Source organism: Protopterus annectens, chromosome 4.part0 (genome assembly GCF_019279795.1).
Source record: "Protopterus annectens isolate FY-2018-M chromosome 4.part0, PAN1.0, whole genome shotgun sequence".
Classification (NCBI taxonomy): domain Eukaryota; kingdom Metazoa; phylum Chordata; order Ceratodontiformes; family Protopteridae; genus Protopterus; species Protopterus annectens.
Window position 1 is genome coordinate 1422011533 of NC_056733.1, and position 21582 is coordinate 1422033114.

The following is a 21582-nucleotide window of genomic DNA, read 5'->3' on the forward strand; positions in this document are numbered from 1 at the left end:
GCAAGTACACCAAAAAAGCTTTTAAGCATAGTAAAAGAAAGTACAGGTATAGTAAGAGAAAAACAGGGGGCTGGAGGGAGGGCAACCAGGACTGCATCAGTGAATACACTCGAACATCTACATTTATGGTAAGTGTACACAACGTACTATGTTCTTCGTGTTTCACGGTTGCAGTCATTACATTTGGGTAGATTCCCAAAGCTATGGTTGGGAGGATGGATTTATACAGAATTAGAACCAGCAGATTTAGTATTCCTTTTAACCTTGGCAGAGTGTGGAAGTGGAACCTGTAACCTTGAGATACAATGTTGAGAACCCATTTGTCCTTGGTGATCCAATGCCAATTGTGATAGAAAAGTGCCTGTTTTCCTCCTAAGGGGGCTGCCAAGAGAGAGCTGTTTGGCAGCTGTAGTGGGAAGTCATTGAGGCTGCTTTTTATATGGTTGGGGCCTGTATTCCCCTTCTTTCTGGCCTGGTGCACCCCATTGTCGAGGCCTGTAAGGACCTTGTGGTTGACCTCTACCTCTTGGACGTCTGTATCTGCCCCTTTGAGGTCTGTCTGTGACTGGAAAGGACCAATTCTTTGTTGGCCAATTTCTGCTAAATCGAGGAGGCTGAACCTGTAAGAAATCCTTCACTGTTTGCATAGATTTTGCCTTATCCTCCATCTTCTTTAATACCTCTTCTGCCTTAACTCCAAATAACACATCCCGCTGAAAAGGTGCATCCAATAATTTTGCTTTAACATGATCTGGTAACGTATGTTCTTTTAACCAAGCATGTCTTCTAATGACAAAGCCTGTAACTGCTGCTCTACAGGAGGCCTCTAAAGAATCAAAACCACATTGCAAAGTATGTTTTCCCACTTGTTCAGCTGCATGCAATAAATATTGCATTTCTTTAAAATTAGGAGGATCTGAATCTGGAAGCATTTTTTGTTTCAACTGAGACATCAAAAATTGCTGATATTTTAGCATGTGAAACTGGCAATTTAAGTCTCTCATTGCTAAAGTTGCAGACGTATATACTTTCTTTCCCCATCTGTCTAAAGCTTTGGAGTCTCTGTCAGAGGGAACTGGGTTTTTTTGCTGATGAGGCCTTAATCCCTTTGGGTCCCTGAGAAATAATTTCAGGGTCAGCAACAGGGCTTTTATACAGAAATTTGTGCGAGTCAGGGACTCTGTAATATCTGTCAGGTTTAACTGGGGCTGGAGGTAAGGAGTCAGGATTTAAGCTGGATTCAGTATACACATCATCCACAATATCGAACACTGGCGGAATAGCAAGGGGTCTGTGTTGAGGTAATAAAAGGAAGTCTCTGAGCCTTTTCTTGGATTCTGAGTAATCCTGGCCTTCACAATGGAAATGCTCCCTCATGGTATGTAAGGTTTCCCCAAAGGAGTAGTCATCAGGCGGAGAGGCTGATGGTATTGATTCCTCAGCATCAGAATCCTCATAAGGGGGTAAAGAATATCCCAGGTCTGAGGATGAATCTGAAGAAATGGACGGTCGGATGAGTCATAGTCTGCATCCTGTCTGGGCCTTTTATCAGGAGGGGAATGGGACCCCCTGATCAGGGTGATTAGGACTTCAGCCATTTTGAGCATTTGTTTCTTAGGCATGGAGGCCTGTCCTGGAAAATGCTGTATTTGTTTCTTTATTTTTAAGGGAGGCTTAGACTTAGCAGAGGGTTTAATGCTTAACTGAGCAGGTCTGAAAACACCCTCTGAAGCTGTGGATTGCTCAGCTACTTCAGTTCCCTCTGAAGGGTTAGTTTCGGTAGGCTGAAAAACATGTGCGTCTGAAGGCCCAGCCAGCTCCACATGAGAGTTGGAGGTGGCCTGTAGTTCCGCAGAAGCGGTCGTCAGAGGCTGCGAAGGCGCCTCGCTGAAAACCGGAGAACCAGCAACGGGCCTAGAAGAGGCCTCGTCGTCAGTTTTGGGCCCCGGATGCCTGTCCTTGTCTTTGAGCTTTTTACGTATTCCGGTCGTCGGAAGTTCCGACGGCATGGTGTAATTGAATTTTCTGCCAAAATAATGTCGGGCAAAATCAAACAGACGTTTAATAGTGCGCTTTTTAAACCTAGCACAAAACCGACAACCAGTGATGTCGTGGTCTGGGCCTAGGCATGGGATACAATAGGAATGGAAATCCTTATGAGGTATTTGCTTCCCACAAGAAATACAGTTATTAACTTTTACTGACATCGGTCTGAGGCAAGAAAATGTTTCCCCAATGGGGTACTTAGCTTTGTAGAAGACTTTGGTTCTGGATTTGGAATGAAAATCTCAGGAGTCGGCCGACCGGCACTTGCGAACTGCTTTTGCTTCGGGCACCGACTGGCACTTGCGAACTGCTTTTGCTTCGGACACCACGCGGCAAGAAAGACTGAAGAAAATGGCGTCGGCTGCATCTTATATACCCCTGCCACACTAACGTCAGGGAGGACGTGACAGCAACCGACGCCGGACCATTTGTTTCTTAGGCATGGAGGCCTGTCCTGGTAAATGTTGAAGTTGTTTCTTTGTTTTTGAAGGGGTTTTAGACTTAGCAGAAGATTTACTGGTTAACTGAGTAGGTCTGAAAACACCCTCTGAAGCTACGGGTTGTTCAGCTACTCCGGATCCCTCTGAGGGGTTAGTCTCGGTAGGCTGTAAATCTGGTGCGTCCGAAGGCCCAGCCATCTCCACGAGGGAGTCAGAGGCAGCCTGTGGTTCTAAAGAAGTGGTCGTCAGGGGCTGCGAAGGCGCCTCACTGAAAACCGGAAAACCGGCGACTGGCCTAGAAGAGGCTTCGTTGTCAGTTTTGGGCCTCGGATGCCTGTCCTTGTCTTTGCGCTTTTTGTGTATTCTGGTCGTCGGTAGTTCCGACGGCATGGTGTAATTGAATTTTCTGCCAAAATAATTTCGGGCAAAATCAAACCGACGTTTAATAGTGCGCTTGTTAAACCTAGCACAAAACCGACAACCTGTGATGTCGTGGTCTGGGCCTAGGCATGGGATACAATAAGAATGGAAATCCTTATGAGGTATTTGCTTCCCACAAGAAATACAGTTATTAACTTTTACTGACATCGGTCTGAGGCAAGAAAAAGTTTCCCCAATGGGGTGCTTAGCATTGTAGAAGACTTTGGTTCTGGATTCGGAATGAAAATCTCAGGAGTCGGACGACCGGCACTTGCGAACTGCTTTTGCTTTGGGCACTGCGCGGCAAGAAAGACTGAAAAAAAATGGCGTCGGCTGCATCTTATATACCCCGTCACACTGACGTCAGGGAAGAAGCGACAGCAACCGACACCATACCAAGACTTTGGAACTCGGGCCGACTGAGGGACCGCCTGATGGCAGGATAACCCAAGTGTAATGACTGCAGCACTGTAACATGATGAACACCTAGCTCAGCTCTGGATTTAGAAAAAATAGGCATGTGGTAGTGCTTGGTGAAGGTATGAACAGAGCTCCAGGTAGTAGCTTCTAGGATGTCCCTGGTACAGATGGCCTGCACCTGTCACCCCTGGGATTCCAGATACTGGCTAAGGCTCTTGCTGCCCATACAGTGCCTTTTATAGGCAAGGTTCAAATAACAAATTCACCACTGTAATAGGAACAGGCAAGCAAAAACTGAGGGTAATGCTACTCAGTGCTAGAAATCTAAATCTCAAAATGCACTCACCCATGGCACTCCTTAAAATGGAGAACATCAATACCTGTGCAGTGACCGAGACCTGGTTCAAGGCTCCAGAGAGCACCCCTGCACTACCAGGCTATAACTCATACCACATTTTTCGGCCATGTAACCTGGACCGAAACACCAAAGGCGGAGGTGTGTCCATATTCATTAAGGCTATCCACACCTCCAGGCTAGTTGGTCAGCATAATGCATCCGAGGGTATCCAAGTGAAACTAACTCTGGGCAAAACTGCAATCCAAATTGTAGCTTGCTACATATCCCCCACCATGCCCCAGGATTCCCACTCCTCTTTTCTTGATGTACTGAAAAATATTAGGGTTCAACTACCCCACCATTAACTGGGAAAACTACTCGTGTACCAATTCCTTAGCTCAACACTTTCTGGAATTCATAAACTCCGGTGCCCTGGATCAACTTATTCACAACCCCACCAGGGGAAACAATATCCTAGACCTAGTCATTACCAACATGAGTGACCGGTGTTCCACACCTGAAGTCAACTTCTCGTTGGTCTGATCTGACCATAAGCTAATCACCCTTGATATCCACATCCCACCCCCACCCCCCATTAAGGAAACCACAGTAAAAAAAATCTCCAAAGCCAACTTCATGCTTCTTAAGGCAGACGTGGTGAACTTCATGATACCCATGCAGATGGACAATGCAGTTACAACTGCTGAATCCTACACAAATGCACTCTATAAGCACTTACACGAGTGCATGGATCATGCTATCCCAAACAGAACCAAAACGCTATCCTCCAAAAAAAGGAAGCCAATCTGGTGGTCCCCTGCCATAAAAAACTGTACAACAGAAGGAAGAAACTGTTGCAAAAGAGAGTAAAATCCCATGATTGGAGAAGCTCCCTGGTCAGCCTCAGTAGGAAGCTGAGATCCCTTATAAGATCCTCCAAAGCTAGCTACGAAAACAAAATCACCACTGATTCTAAGGACAACTACAAAGAATTCTACAGCTATGTCAAGAATCTCGATGGCAACACCCAGATCTGCTCTGAGTTACAGCACAAAGGCACGAAAATTACAGAACCAACTGATATTGCCAACATCCTGGCAGATAGGTTCAGTGCTAACTTTACCCCACCCCTCACCCCCTAAAGGGCCCATATCTATACAGGAAGAATGGAGAGTCCCTGTAATCACAACTATGCAGGTAAAAGCTGCACTCTCTAAAGCCAAAAACACAGCATCCATGGGACCAGACAACATCCCAGGCTGTGTTTTACACAAACTTCAAACCGAACTGGCTCCCCAATTAAGCACCATGCTCAATAATAGCCTTGCATCAGGCTTTGTGCCCACCGAATGGCGCACAGCAACAGTTATCCCACTCCACAAAGGGGGAGCCACCACTGATCCCGGGAACTATCGACCTATTAGCCTGACGAGCCTGGTCTGCAAGGCCAAGGAACATATCATCATGGAACTCATAAACAAAGACATTGGTAGCCTCTAAACTCTGGATCCCACCCAGTTCGGGTTTGTGAAAGGCAGATCATGTCTTCTGAACCTGATCGACTTCTTTGAGGCAGTCACCAAAGCCGTAGATGAGGGTAAGATGGTTCACACAGCCTATCTTGACCTCGCCAAGGCTTTCAACACCATCCCCCATTCTGGAATTATAGCTAAACTCACTAAACTACGTATAAATCCCTAACGTCACAAGATGGGTTGCCAACTGGCTCACTGACAGAACCCATGCTGTAAAAGTTGCAGACTCCAAATCTGACCTCTGACCTCAAAGCAGTGACAAGTGGAGTACCACAGGGTTCCGTCCTGGGACCTCTCCTGTTAGGTATCTACTTCTCTGAAGTACAGGCTAACACAGGAGGCCTCTGGCTAACGAAGTTCGCAGATGACTGCAAACTAGGAGCTTTAGTCAAGTCCCCAAATGATGTGGACATCCTACAGAAGGCCCTTGCTGAGACAGATGCCTGGTGTCAGAGCCATGGCCTCTAGCTCAATGTCAAAAAGTGCAGTGTCATCCCCTTTGGTAAAAACTCTGTACCCATGAACTACCACATAGGCAGCAATCTACTTAACACCGAATGTGTGATGAGACCTTGGGAGCCAGGTGGACAGTAGTCTCTCCTTTGATAGTCACATCACCACAGTAGTCAGGACGTCCTTCTACGTGGCGCACCTGATCATAAAAGGGTTCTCATCAAGGAAAAAAAAAAAAAAAAAAAAAAGAGGTCATTGTTCCCCTCTACTCAACACTCATTAGATCCATTATAGAGTACAACGCCCCTTTTGGAATGTACCTCACAAGACATCTGCAGCAGCTGGAAAGGCCACAGAAGTACCTCACAAAGAGGATTACTGGCCTCAAACAAATGCCCTACACTGACCGCCTCAAAAAAATCCAGCTTTACTCTAGCATATTGCCTACTCCAAGATGCCTAACATATCAAGCTATGTCAAACCCAGAGCTGTTGGACATGCTACACCTAAAGAAATCCCAATCCCTCCGAGCTACACACTCGAGGGACCGAAACCTTGTCACCACAACAAACCGGACATGCTGGAGGGATAGATTCCTGTCCCAGTGTCTTCCCATACTCTGGACCAGGCTACCCATCTATGTCAAGCAAAGTTCTTCATTAGCACTCTTCAAGAAAAATCTTGATGAGTGGATGGGAAATAGGAAATGCACCCCGGGGATCACTTCTGTGTGTCTGCTCGACAGTGGCACAGGAAAATAACTTTCTTGGGTGGCGTAAGCCAGGGAACCTTGTTGGCTAGGCTTACGTAGGCCCTTGGGCCGATAGCCTAGTACCTACCTATGAACCTATGGTAGGGACCCCTCTGAGAAAGGCTGTAGAGGTAGATGCAGCCCTGGTGGAATGTGATCTTATCTCCTGTGGGGCAGGTTTTCCATGATGCTTATAGCAGAAATGAATGCAATGGGCTATCCATTTAGAAATGGTTTGCTTTGAAATGGCCTTCCCCTCTGCCCCTGTAGCAAAGCCTACTTGCAGCTGTTCAGAATTTCTGAGAGGCTTAGTCCTGTCCAAATAAAATCTAAGTTGTCTGTGCACATCCAAAGAGTGCAGAATTTGTTCTCCTTTGTTTTGTGGATTAGGGAAAAAAATAGGCAGATGAATGGACTGGTATAGGGTCACACTAGACACCACCTTGGGCATAAAGGAAGGATTGGTCCTGGGGAAAACCCTGTCTGCATGGAAGATAATGAAGGGCTCCACTGCCATAAGGGCCTGCAATTCAGACACTCTTCTAGCTGAAGTGATGGCTAGAAGGAAGGCTGTTTTCCAAGAAAGGAATTTCAACTCTGCAGTTGCAGCTGGTTCAAATGGAGGGAGAGAGCTTTTCCAATACAAAGTTAAGATCCCAGGCTGGAGTAGGGGCTCGCCTGCGGGGTCTTGTATTTTTAGCCCCTCTGAGGAATTGCTTTAACAGCGGGTGAGAGAAGAGGGGTGGTTCAGTATTACAATGTGCTGAAATGGCAGAGGTATGAATTTTGATAAACGAAAAGGATAGGCCCTTGTGGAGCATTTCTGTTAAGTACTGAAGGATATCAGGTAAGCTGGGCACCGTAGTGCCCATCCCCTGATTCTGGCTCCAGGAACAGTATCTTTTCCACTTTTCAGCATAGGATTTTCTAGTACTAGGTCTCCTTGCTTCCAAAATGACATCTAGCACCTGCTTACTGAGGGATGCTATTGGAGAGCTCAAGGAATTAGCCAGGCTGCAAGGTTCAGGGTTTGAAGCTGAGGGTGCAGAATCTGGCCCGCCTGCTGGGACAGCAGGGAAGGTGTATGAGGTAGATGCCATGGATCCAGCAATATCATACTGTGCAAGAGAGGGTACCAGTGCTAGCGAGGCCAGTCTGGTGCAATCAGTATTGTCCTTGGTTTGTCCTGTCTGATCTTTAGCAGAACCTTCAAGAGAAGAGGCAGAGGGGGAAAGGCATAAACTGAGAGGCTTTCCCAGGTAAAGGACAGGGCATCCACTTTCCAAGCTTGACTGTGGGGAGTCCTTGTGCAGAATTTGTCCAATTGGTAGTTCTGAGGGGAGGCAAACAGGTCCATCTCCAGAGTCCCCCATTTTTTTCTCAAGAGATTGAATATTTTTGGTTCCAGTTTCCATTCGTGTGGGTCCATGAGATTTCTGCTTAGGTTGTCTGCCAGTGAATTTAGCTTGCCTGGCAGGAATTGAGCTTGTAGGTGCACTTGGTAGCTCAGGGCTGTGTTCCACAGAGCCATGGCTAGTCTGAAGAGAGGGTACGAATGGGCTCCCTCCTGCTTGTTTATGCACAACATAACTGGGGTGTTGTGTCTGTCTTTACCAGTAATTGTCCTGGAAGGATATGGTCTTTGAAGGCTGGCAGGGAATTCTGTACAGCTAACATTTCTTTTTGGTTGATATGCAGGTGCAGCTGACTCGGGTTCCATTTGCCCTGAATGCACCGCCCTGCCAAGTGAACCCCCCATGCATAGTCTGATGCATCTGTAGTCAGGGTTTGGGCAGCAGGGGGTAGATTGAAAGGGAGCCCCTTGTTTAGGTGTCAGGCCTCTGCCCACCAAAAGAACTCTGTCTTTATACAAGGAATGATAGGAATCATCGTCCCCAGGTCCTGAGAATGTTGACACCATAGGCTTTCTACATACCATTGTAGTTTCCTCATATGCAGCCTTGCATATGGTATTAGTAGAATGCAAGAGGCCATGATCCCCAGGGCTTGCAGGATTTTCCTTGCAGATAGCTGGGTCTTTGTGGGCAGTAGTCTGAAGTAAGCTGTCAAATAAACTTGTTTGTCTGGCGTGAAGTAAGCCATCTGGGAAGTTGTGTTCAAGCGTGCTCCCAGGAATACAATCTGTTGGCAGGGTACTAGATGAGATTTCTTTTCGTTTATGGTGTACCCCAGCGAGGTTAGACGTTTCTTTACAAATGCTAGATGTTTTGAAAGCATGTCCTGGCTTTCTGCCTGAATTAGACAATCGTCCAGGTATGGGTATATCTGAATATTTCTCTGCCTGCAAAATGCAATGGCTGGAGCTAGACACTTTGTGAATACCCAGGGCACAGTAGATAAGCCAAAGGGAAGTGCAGAGAACTGACAGTGCCATAGAGCCTGCTCTGAAGCATAGGTACTTCCTGCAATATTCCCTTATTGGAATGTGCAGGTAAGCTTCCTTTAAGTCTAAGGTTGCCAACCAGGTATGTTTGCCTAGCATAGGAAGCAGCTGTTGAAGTGTTAGCATTTTGAATTTTGGGATTACCAAAAAGGTGTTTTGAATGGATAGGTCCAGGATAGGACACCAGGAGCAGTCCTTTATGGGTACCAGAAAGAGTCTTGAGTAAAAACTTTGCCCCCGTTCTTCCGTTCTTCTGCTGGGACAGGCTGAATAGCCCTGATACTTAGAAGAGAGAGAACCTACTGTTGAGCCTCTGCCCACTAATTTGGGGTCGGTCTGGCCAACCATTTGGGGTTGGTAAGGTGTGGAAGTGGAATCTGTATCCTTGGAAAACTATATTTAAAGCCCATTTGTCCTGGGTAATGAGTTCCCAATTTTTTCCATGCAGGGCAATCTTTCCCCCTAAGGGAGCAGGCAGATGAGCAGGGCTTGGGAGGTTTAAGGTTAAGCCATTGTGACATTTTTCCATAGGGAGTGTCTTACTACTTCCAGCTTTGGAAGTGGGAGCCCCTCCACTGCTTAGCCCTCTGTGTGCCTTGAGAGTGTAGCCTAGGTGGTCTGCTGTTCCTGGGTATGGACTGAGAAGGCCTGGAAGAGACTGGAAAGGACCAATTCATAGAAGGCCAATGCCTACTAAATCTGGGAGGCTGTACTTGCAGGAAATCTTTAACAGTTTGCATAGATTTAGCTTTTTCCTCCATCTATTTAAGGACTTCTGCTTTGTTGCCAAACAGGCGGTCTTGGTTTAAGGGAGCATCCAGTAATCTAGGTTTAACATGATCTAGCAAGTTTTGCTCCTAAAGCCAAGCATGCCTTCTAAGTACAGACCCAGTGACAGCAGCCCTGCAAGATGCTTCTAGAGAGTCAAAACCACAGTGCAAAGTATGTTTACCAACTTGTTCAGCAGAATGCATTAAATCCTGTAATTTTTTATGTTCAGCACAGTCAGGAATCAACATCATTTTCTGTTTAAGTAGTCCCATAATATGCTGCTGATACTTTAACATATAAAACTGGCAGTTTAAGGCCCTAATGGCCAAAGTAGCAGAAGTGTATACCTTCTTACCCAGTTTGTCCAAGGCCCTGGAATCTCTCTCAGAGGGGATAGGGATTTGGCAGTAGTAGCCTTAATGCCTTTAGGTCCTTGGGAAATGGTCTCTGGGTCCACAGTAGAATTATTGAAGAGGAACTTGAGAGTCAGGTACTCTGTAATACCTGTCAGGATTTCTGGGAGTAGGAGATAAAGTGTCTGGGGCCAGGCTAGATTCCAAGAAGACATCATCTACAACATCCAGGACAGGAGGGATAGCTAAAGGCCTGTGTTGAGGGAGGAGTAGGAATTCTCTAAACCCCTTTTGGAGTCAGAGTAATCCTGGCTTTCCCAGCGGAAATGCTCCCCAAGTGAGTGCAAGGTTTCACCAAAAAAAATCTTCTGGAGGGGAAGCAGAGGGAATGGAATCCTCTACATCAGAATCCTCGGTAGAAAAGGGCAAATCCTGGTAATCAGAAGAAACAGAAATTTCAGAATCCTGATCAGTAGAATCAGAAGGAAGATCAGTTCTAGATCTCTTAAAGGGGGAAGGCTGGCTACCCCTAATTAAAGTAATAAGGTCTTCAGCCATTCTTATTTGTTTTTTAGGCATATGGGCCTTTGACTATGCGGTTTGGATGTCGGTTTTCTAGGCATGGGTCGAGTTTTAGGCCTTGAAGAAGAAGATGGCGTTGGTTTGAAATGCAAGTCTGTAGGCCTGAATACACCCTCAGAAGCTGGTGCCTTGACATGGTCTGGCAAGGTTTTGTTCCTTCAACCAAGCATGCCTTCTCAGTACAGGCCCAGTGACAGCAGCCCTGCAAGATGCTTCTAAGGCATCAAAACCACACTGCAAAGTATGTTTACTGACTTGGTTTGCAGACCACAGTAACTCTTGTAAATCTTTATTTTCTGCAAAATCTGGAAACAACATTTTTTGTTTAATTAGTTCCATAATATGCTGCTCGTACTTCAACATGTGAAACTGGCAATTTAAAGCCCTGATGGCAAGAGTTGCAGAGGTATATACCTTCGTGCTCCATCTGTCTAGAGCCCTCGAATCCCTGTCCGAAGAGGTAGGAGTTTTGGCTGTAGTAGCCTTAATACCTTTAGGTCCCTGGGATATGTTCTCTTGTTCCGCAGTGGGATTCTTAAAGAGAAATTTGTGAGAGTCAGGTACCCAGTAGTACCTGTCAGGCTTTCTAGGAGCTGGTGGTAAAGTATCAGGAGTAAGACTGGATTCCATGAAAACATCATCTACAATATCCAGGACAGGGGGTATAGCTAGAGGTCTGTGCTGAGGCAAGTCTAAAAATTCTCTGAGTCTCTTCTTGGACTGTGGGTAGTCCTGACATTCCCAGCGGAAATGCTCTCTTAAGGTATGCAAGGTTTCACCAAAAGAAAAGTCCTCTGGAGGGGAGGCAGAGGGAATGGAATCCTCTGCATGTGAATCCTCATAGGTAGATAAGGGTATGTCCTGGTAATCAGAGGGATCAGAATCATCGGATGCATGGTCTGTTGAATCAGAAGGGAAATCAATTCTTTGCCTTTTAGAGGGGGAAGGCTGGCTTCCCCTGATTACAGTTATAAGGTCTTCAGCCATTCTAAGCATTTGTTTCTGTGGCATGTGAGCTTGAGCATGCCCTTTGGTCGTCAGTTTTCTAGGTGTAATGCGAAGTCTGGGCCTGAGAAACTCTGTTGTTTTAGTCTGAAGTGAAGTAGTAGGTTTAAAACGAACATCAGAAGGTTGGAATACATCCTCAGAAGCCGGTGCCTGCACAGCGGCTCTGGACCCATCCAAGGTAGAGACATCCACAGGTTCCATAGTCGAAGAAGCATCTCGCTGCATACTGGACTCTGAATGGGTCTCAGCAGTGGCCTGCAAATCTGTAAAAGTGGGTATCAGGGGCTGCGAAGGCACCTCACTGAGTACCGACAGACTGGCAACTAGCTTAATGGAAGCATCGTCGGCAGTTTTGGACCTATGTGGTCTGTCTCTGTCTTTATCCTTACATTTTTTCAGAAGATCAGTTGTCGGATGGCTTACTGAAGCCATTTCGGAATACGGAGAACGAGAGTGAAAGAATTTAGCAACAAAGATAGCCCGACGATGAATAGTTCGGGTGTTAAGGCACAAAACTGACAGTGACGACCGTCGTGATCTGAGCCTAAACAGGTGATGCAGTAAGAATGAAAATCTCTGTGAGGTATTTACTTTCCACAGGCAAGACAATTGTTAACTTTTTCTGACATCGGTTAGAGCAAGAAAAAAAAAACCCAAACTGGGTACTTAGCTTTAGAAGACTTTAGGTTTGAAACTCGAAAAACGAAAATTTCAGGTAGTGGCCGACTGGCACTTATGAACTGCTTCTGCTTCGGGCTCCCACGTGGCAAGAAAAGCTGATGTAATGGCGTCGGCTGCATGTTTTATACCCCTGATGACCTGACTTAATGGAAGAGCAGACAGCTTCTGACGCAGAAATCCCAAGACTCTGGTATTTGGGCCGACTGAGGGCTACCTGCAGGCAGATAACCCAAGTGTGATGACTACAACAGTAAACACGAAGAACATCCAGGCATCCTTGGCTAGCATAGGGAGAAGCTGTTGCAGGGTAAGCATTTTGAATTTTGGGACCACCAGAAAAGTGTTGAGAATTGATATATCCAGGGGTGCCAAGAGGCTTCTTTTCTGGGCATCAGGAACGGTCTGGAGTAGATACCATGTCCCTTTTGTTGTAGTGGAACAGGTTGAATGGCTCTGATATTGAGCAGGGAAAGTACTTGCTTTTGAGCCTCTGCCCACTGGTTTGGAGGAAGGTCTGGAAACCCACTTGGGGTTGGCAGTGAATGGAAATAGAATCAGTACCCCCTGGCATACAATGCTTAGAACCCATCGGTCCTGAGTAATGGACATCCAGTTTTTGGCATGACGGGCAAGTTTTCCTCCTAGGGGCGCAAGTAGTTGGGCAGGGCTCGGAAGGATAATTGAAAAGTCATTGTAAACTTTTTCCATAAGGGGCTGGCTTACCACTCCCTGTTTTTGAGGTGGGAACACTCCATTATTTAGATCTCTGCAAACCCTGAGACTGTAGTCTTGGTGGCCTGGTTCCCCTGTTTTTGGACAGAGAAGGCCTAGGAGGAGCTGGAAAGGACAAGTTTTTAGAATGCCAATGCCTACTGAATCTAGGTGGCTGCACTTATTAGAATTCTCGTGGCATACCAGACTCCGAATGGGTCTCAGCAGAGGCCTGCGAATCTGTAGAAGCGGGCATCAGGGGCTGCAAAGGAGGAATGGTGACTAGCTTAACGGAAGCGTCTTCGGCAGTTTGGGACCTTTGCGGTCTGTCTTTATCTTTACGCTTTTTCGGATGATCGGTAGTAAGATGGCTTATCTAAGCCATTTTGGAATACAGAGAACGAGAGAGAAAGAATTTGACAACAAAAATAGCCCAATGACGAATGGTTCGTGTGTTAAACAAGGCACAAAACCAACAGCGAGGGACGATGTGGTCTGGGCCTAAACAGATGATGCAGTAAGAATGAAAATCTCTGAGGTATTTGCTTTCCACAGGCAAGACAATTGTTAACTTTTTCTGACATCGGTTAAAGCAAGAAAAAAAATCCCCACCGGGGTACTTGGGTTTAGAAGACTTCATGTTTGAAACTCGAAAAATGAAAATTTCAGGTAGCGGCCGACCGGCACTTGCAAACTGCTTCTGCTTTGGGCTCCTTCTTGGCAAGAAAGACTGATGTAATGGCACTGGCTGCCTGCTTTATACCCCTGATGACTTGACGTCATGGAAGAAGGGACAGCATCCGACACAGAAATCCCAAGACTCTGGTATTCGGGTCGACTGAGGGCTACCTGCAGACAGATAATCCAAGTGTGATGACTGTAACAGTGAAACACGAAGAACATCATTTCATTGCCAAATATCTACTTATTAAAATTTTATCAATGTGTAATAAAACAAAAAGCAAGCAAACAACTGGTCCACCAGTTAGCCAAAATATGCAAAGAAAAAAGAGCTGAGATAAAACAATCAAATGAGGAATTTGCAGAGTACCTAAAACACAAAGTAACAAGTTCAAGTGCTGTGACCAAATATAAAATTTAAGGACCAAAGAAAATCACCACAAATTGTTTTTGTCATGCATAGACATATCAGAATTCTGTATGCCTAACCAGTATAACAATTAGGCATGTAATTTTAATGCATGTTTCTAAGACTGGGCCCCTACCTAACTTATCTTCCTAAAACTAAAAAGTTGCAAAATATTGCTTACTGCTTATATATTACCAGAATTAATTCTTAATGGCTTTAATGGCACTGTTGACAAGATCTGGATGAAATTTAATCCAGCACAGGAAAAGCTTCTACTCTGTCCTCAATATTAGCCAAACCAATTAGGACCCCCCCCCCCCCCCACCAGGATGGGCATATCCATCCTCCCCATGCCTCTGATTGAACTCATCCCCCCCAGATGGGCATACCCCCCTCCCCGTGCCTCTCCTTGAACTTGGGTCTTCTGGGCTGTACTTGGTGCTTTATCACTCTAGACCATGGAAATGGTAGTTTCTATTATAAAGCAAAACTCAGGAAATTATAGTAAATTGTCACACGTAACATACAGGATATACTGCATTTATCCTTGCCGCCTCAGCCTTAGATGAAAAACAGTTAACGGCGGTTTTAAACCATATTTGAGTACCTCCTGCTGAATATAACAAACATTTGATCATTTTCAATTCTCCATTTTTCATATTAGGCTCCACAACAGCAAAAGAATATCCTGACAGGTAATGGACATTAGGCATGAAATAATCCTGGACAGGACCCCAGTTCATAACAGTACACACACACACACACACACACACACACACACACACACACACACACACACACTGCAGACAAAGTACAGTTGTGTAAACTTACCATAAACGTAGATGTTTCTTCACTGTTGCAGTCATGACTGTTGGGTTCTCCCCTGCCGGCAGACAGTCCTCGGTCGGCCAGAATCCCAAAGTCTGGGTCCAGCGTCGGCTGTTCAGCCATGCTCCCTGACGTCAGAGCACCAGGAGTACAAAGCTGACAGCCGACACCATGTTCTCCAGTGTTTCTTGCCCCAGATGTCAGAAGTTCCAAAATGAGTAAGGTCCCATACCATTTGCAAATACACCTCAGAAGAAGGGTGAAAAAAGAAAAAATAAGAGGGGACAGGTGGGAGGAAAACCCAGACTGCAACAGTGAAGACACTCGAACATCTACATTTATGGTAAGTGTACACAACTGTACTATGTTCATAGTGTTTCACTGTTGCAGTCATGACTGTAGGGTAGAATCCCAAAGCAGAAAGAAAGGGAGGTGGTCATAAAGTAGAGGGGGCGGCTATAAGGCCCTGCAAGACTGCAGAAGCAAAGCCTGCCCTAGACTTAGAGTAGAGAGGTAGATTGTAGTGCTTGGAAAAAGTATGCACTGAACTCCAAGTTGCAGCTTCCAAAATGTCTTTGGTAGGAACTCCCCTGAGGAAGGCAGCTGAAGTGGCAGCAGCTCTGGTAGAGTGAGTACTTATACTCCCTGGGATTTGCTTTCCATGGTGTGAATAGCAAAATCTGATTACATGAGCAATCCATTTAGAAATGGTCTGTTTTTAAATGGCTTTACCTTGGGAACTTGAAGCATAAGAAAAACAATTGCTCTGATTTCCTGATGTCCTTGATTCTGTCCAGGTAAACACGTAGTTGTCTGTGTACATCCAAGGAATGTAAGATCCTTTTCCCCTTTATTTTGAGGAGTGGGGAAAAAAGTTGGCAAGTGAATAGTTTGATTTAAAGCCACTTTGGAAACCACCTTAGGCATGAAAGTAGGATTAGTCCTTAAAGACACCCTGTCTTGATGAAAAATAATATAAGGTTCCACAGCCATAAGGGCTTGCAACTCTGAAACCCTCCTGGCAGAGGTCAGAGCTAACAGGATGGCTGTCTTCCAAGATAAAAACTTAATGTCAGATGAGGCAGCAGGCTCAAAAGGAGGTAAGGTGAGCTTTTCCAAAACATAGTTGAGATCCCAAGCAGGAATGGGAGGAGATCTAGGGGGCCTTAAGTTCTTAGCTCCTCTGAGAAATTGTCTCATGAGCTGGTGGGAAAAGATAGGAGGGTCTGTATTATAATGGGCAGAAATAGCAGAGGCGTGTATCTTTATGGAAGAGAAAGAGAGACCCTTATGTAAGAGGTCTGACAGGTAAAGTAAAATCTGAGGAATGTTAGGAATAAGAGGATCAGAATCCTGAGCCTGCATCCAGGAACAAAATCTATTCCATTTTCCTGCATAAGATTTTCTAGTGCTAGGACGTCTGGCTTCTAAAATGACATCCATAACCTGCTTGGGTAGGAGAGAATGAATCAAAGATCCTGGATTAACCAGGCCACCAGGCTGAGAGTTTTGACATGGGAGTGTAGAATCTGACCCTGGTGTTGGGACAGAAGGTTCGGAATCTGTGGTAAAACCCAGGGTGGCTCTAGACAAAGGTTTTTCAGTGTTGGGTACCAAAACTGTCGAGGCCAATTTGGGGCCAGCAAGATTATCATCTTGGGCTTGTCCTGCTTGATCTTTAGTAATACCAGTGGAAGAAGAGGAAGAGGCGGAAATGCATATCCCGAGAGGTTTCTCCAACTGAATGATAGAGCATCCACTTTCCAAGCTAGATCGTGGAAAGTCCTGGTGCAAAAAATTTGTAGTTGATGATTGAGGTGGGATGCAAAGAGGTCTATGTGAGGACATCCCCAGACTGCTGTAATCATCTTGAATATTTCGGAGTCCAACATCCATTCATGTGGATCCGAAAGGTTTCTGCTCAGACTGTCTGCCAGGAAGTTTTGCTTTCCTGGTAGAAACTGTGCTTGAAGGTCCAGATTGCAAGCTAGAGCTGTGTTCCAAAGGTCCATGGCTAGTCTGCAAAGGGGATAGGAATGAGATCCCCCTTGCTTGTTTATGTACCACATAACTGTGGTGTTGTCTGTCCGTATCAGTAGTTGTCCTGGTTGTAGAAGATTCCTGAAGGCCAATAGAGCTTTCTGAACGGCTAACATTTCCTTTAAATTGATATGCAGGTGCTTCTGATCCTTTGTCCAAAGGCCCTGCAGACAGTTGCCCTGAAAATGGGCTCCCCATGCATAATCTGAGGAGTCCGTGGTGAGAATCTGAGTGGCAGGAGGCAGACAGAAGGGTTTTCCTTTGTTTAGAGTACATGCCTTGGACCACCAAAGGAATTCCTTTTTGAAGACAAGGCAGGACGGAGATCAGTATGTCTAGACTGTGACAATGCTGAGACCATACAGTCTTGCATATGGTATGAGAAGGATGCAGGAGGCCATGTAACCCAGAGCCTGCAGGAATCTCCTTGCAGATAGCAGAGTTGTAGTTGCCAAGGTTTTGAAAGTTGAAGCCAGCTGTAACTGTTTTTCGTATGTCAGAAATGCAATCTGGGTTGTTGTGTTTAGAGAAGCGCCCAGAAAAATTATCTGTTGTGAGGGTGTCAAATTTGACTTTTTTATGTTTACAGTGAATCCCAGGAACTTGAGAAGATTCTGAACAAACTGTAGATGCTGGAGTAAGACATCCTTGCTGTCTGCCTGAATAAGATAGTCGTCCAGATAAGGGTAAATTTGAATTCCCTTGAGTCTGCAATAAGCTACTACTGGAGCCAGGCACTTGGTGAAGACCCTGGGCGCAGTAGACAATCCAAAGGGCAGCGCAGAGAATTGGTAGTGCCTCGATCCTGCCTTGAACCTGAGGTATTTTCTGCGTTCCTGTCTGATGGGAATGTGTAAATATGCATCTTTTAAATCCAAAGTTACCATCCATGCATATTTGGTCAACATTGGCAGTAGCTGCTGTAGAGTAAGCATCTTGAATTTTGGTATCTCTAGAAAGGTGTTCAAGACCAACAGATCCAGAATGGGTCTCCATGAATTTTGCTTCCTGGGGACTAGAAAGAGCCTTGAGTAAAAACCTTGTCCCATCTCTGAAAGTGGAACTAGTTCTATGGCTTTCATAACCAAGAGCGCTTCCACCTGGTTTAATGCCTCTGACCATTGAAGTTTTGGAAGATCTGGCCATCCGCTTGGCCTTGGTGGGGTATGAAAATGGAATTTGTAACCTCTTGAAACCACATCCAGAACCCACTTGTCTTGGGTTATATGAGTCCAATTTAGATGAAAGAGAGAAGGTTTTCCTCCGAGAGGGGCTTCCAGGCAAGAAGTTCCTGCAACCCAACAGAGGGAGTCATTGAGTCTGTTTTCTATGAGCTTGCGACCTGTCTTCTCCTCCCCTAGGGGTGTAAGCAGTCCACTGTCTTGGTCTATAAGAGGCTTGCGCTTGAGGCCTACCTCAGGGGCGTCTATATCTACCCCTCTGAGGCCTGTCTGAATTGGGAAAGGACCAATTTTTTGTAGGCCAATTCCTGCTAAATCTGGGTGGCTGTACTTGTAAGAAATCTTTAACTGTTTGCATGGACTTTGCCTTGTCCTCCATCTTTTTAATCACGTCTTCAGCTTTAGATCCAAATAAAACATTATGCTTAACAGGAGCATCCAATAATTTAGCCTTTACCTGATCTGGCAAATTTTGTTCCTTTAACCATACATGCCTTCTAATTACTGTGCCAGAGGCAGCAGCCCTACAAGAAGCCTCCAAGGCATCAAAATCCACAGTGTAAACCATGTTTCCCAACTTGTTCAGTGGCATGCAATAAGTGATGTATTTCCTTATCATCTGCACAGGCGGAAATGGAAGTTAGCTTTTGCTTTAAAACAGACAGGAGAAATTGCTGGTATTTCAGCATATGAAACTGACAGTTTAAAGCCCTAATAGATAAAGTAGCAGAAGTGTACACATTTTTGCCCCACCTTTCTAAAGATCTGGAATCCTTCTCAGTGGGAATGGGGTTTTTAGCAGAAGCGGCCTTAACACCCTTAGGACCCTGAGAAATGGTTTCAGGGTCAGCAGTAGGGTTCTTGAATAAAACCTGGTGGGAATCAGGAACCCTATAGTATCTGTCTGGCTTAACAGGAGCTGGAGGAAAAGAGTCAGGAGTTAAGTTAGCCTCCGAAAAAGCATCATCCACAATATACAAAATAGGAGGGATAGCCAGGGGCCTATGTTGGGGAAAAAGAAGAAAATCCCTTAGTCTTTTCTTAGATTCCGAGTACTCCTGTCCTTCCCAGTGGAAATGTTCCCTCATTTCATGCAAAGTTTCCCCAAAAGAGAAATCCTCAGGGGGAGATGTTGAAGGAATGGATTCCTCAGCATCAAAATCCTCATAAGGAGGGAAAGAATATTCCTGGTCAGAAGAAGAAACAGAAGAAACAGAAGCCTGATCAGAGGAGTCATAATAAACTTCCTGCCTTGGCCTTTTTTCTGGAGGGGGATGTGAACCCCTAATCATAGTAAGCAAGTCCTCCGCCATTTTAAGTAACTGTTTCTGAGACTTGGGAGCCGGATCAGAAGAGGCCTGGGTTGCAGTCTTTGATTTGGAAGGAGTCTTTGCCTTTGTCTTTGGCTTTGCCTTTATAAGAAGCTGAGTAGGCCTGAAAACCCCTTCGGAAGCCGGTACCTGTACAGCGGCTCCGGACCCATCCAAAGGAGTATTGTCCGAAGGTCCAACTGAAATATTCAAAGGCCTAGTTGGCTCCTCGTGGGAGTCCGTTTCGACTATCTGTTCCGAAATGGCCGACGACAGGGGCTGCAAAAGCACCTTACTGACGACGGCCGAACCTGAAGCTGGCTCCGCTTGTGCGATATCGTCTGATTTGGACCTCGGAGGCCTGTCTTTGTCCTTGCGTCGTTTGTGAACTCCGGTAGCCGGAAACGTATCAGATGACATTTTGTAATTAAAACGCCTACCGAAGTAATGAAAAGCAAAATCGTACCTTCGTTTAATAGTACGTTGATTGAATCTAGCACAAAACCGACAACTAGCTACGTCGTGGTCAGGGCCTAAGCAAGGAATACAATAAGAATGAAAATCCTTATGAGGTATTTGCTTCCCACATGAAATACAATTATTAACTTTTTCTGACATCGGACTGGACCAAGAAAAAAGTTTCCCCAATGGGGTACTTAGCTTTGAGTAGGAGAAGAAAGTCTTCGGACTGAAGTCTGATTAGAAAAAATTGTCAGGAGTTAGCCGACCGGCACTTGCGAACTATCATCGCACGGCAAGAAAGACTGGAGAACATGGTGTCGGCTGTCAGCTTTGTACTCCTGGTGCTCTGACGTCAAGGAGCATGGCTGAACAGCCGACGCCGGACCCAGACTTTGGGATTCTGGCCGACCGAGGACTGCCTGCCAGCAGGGGAGAACCCAACAGTCATGACTGCAACAGTGAAACACGATGAACATCTTGAACATTGACATATTTTCGAAACGGGGCTGAAGAAAATGCAGTATCTGCAAGAACAAAGTAAGGACATGCAGACCTTGCACAGAAGGCAGGCAGGAAATGAACTGCAAAAACCTATGTCTGTCAGGCACCAGTGTTTATCATTGTGTCACTACACTGTATGTTCTCCATGATAATCTGCTCAGACTGAAGAAACAAATTAAAATAACTGTACAATAATCACTACACTATAACGTTACTCTCGTTACATTTGAATTGCTTCTTTGATGAGTTTAAGATGCATACTGCGTGGGACAAGAAGACTGACTTAATTTTACTTCAACTGTTCTCCATCTACCCAGCCATTGTGGATGCACAATCCAGTGCATTTCTTTGTGCCGGTACCAAGCCCGGATAAATGGGGAGGGTTGCGTCAGGAAGGGCATCCGGCGTACAATTTTGCCAAATCATACATGTGAACAACAGTACAGATATACATACCGGATCGGTCGAGGCCTGGGTTAACAATGACCGCCACCAGTACTGTTGGCCAACAGGGCGCTGGCGGGAATTGGGCTATTGTTGGCCGAAGGAGGAGAAGAGGGGGAAGGCAGGCATGCCCAAAAGCAGGTAAAGACTAGGACTGTGATAGTGAGGGTCGGAACTTTGAATGTTGGCAGTATGACTGGTACAGGGAGAGAGCTAGCTGATATGACGGACCGAAGGAAGGTTGGTATATTGTGTGTGCATAGGTTCATAGGCAGGTTCTAGGCTACTGGCCCTAGGGCCTATACAAGCTTAGCCAAAAATGTACCCTGGCTTTCGCCACCAAAGAAAATTATTTTCCTGTGCCCCTGTCAAGCAGAACCACAGAGGTGATCCCCGAGGTGAATTTGCTATTACCCATCCAATCATCAAGATTTTTCTTGAAGAGTGCTAATGAGGAGCTCTGTTTGACATAGATAGGTAGTCTGTTCCAGAGTATGGGAAGTCTCTGGGACAGGAATATATCCCTCCAGCATGTTCTGTTTACTGTGGTGACAAGGTTTAGGTCCCTAGAGCGTGTAGCTCGGAGGGATAAGTGGAGCATGTCCAACAGCTCTGGGTTTGACATAGCTTTGTATGTTAGCCAGAGATCGCCTCTGAGTAGGCGATATGCTACGGAGTAAAGCTGGAGTTTTTTGAGACTGTCTGTATAAGGCATCTGTTTGAGGCCTGTAATCCTCTTTGTGAGGTATTTTTGCGGCCTTTCCAGTTGTTGTAGATGTCTTGTGAGGTACATACCAAAAGGGGTATTGTACTC

The 21582-nt window shown here is 45.6% G+C and overlaps 1 protein-coding gene across 2 annotated transcripts in view; it reads right to left on the reverse strand.

Moving 5' to 3' along the window:
- The window catches only part of SEPTIN8 (septin 8), a 1286408-nt gene that overhangs the window by 772935 nt on the left and 491891 nt on the right, over nt 1–21582 (reverse strand). The gene's annotated exons all lie outside the window — the stretch shown is intronic.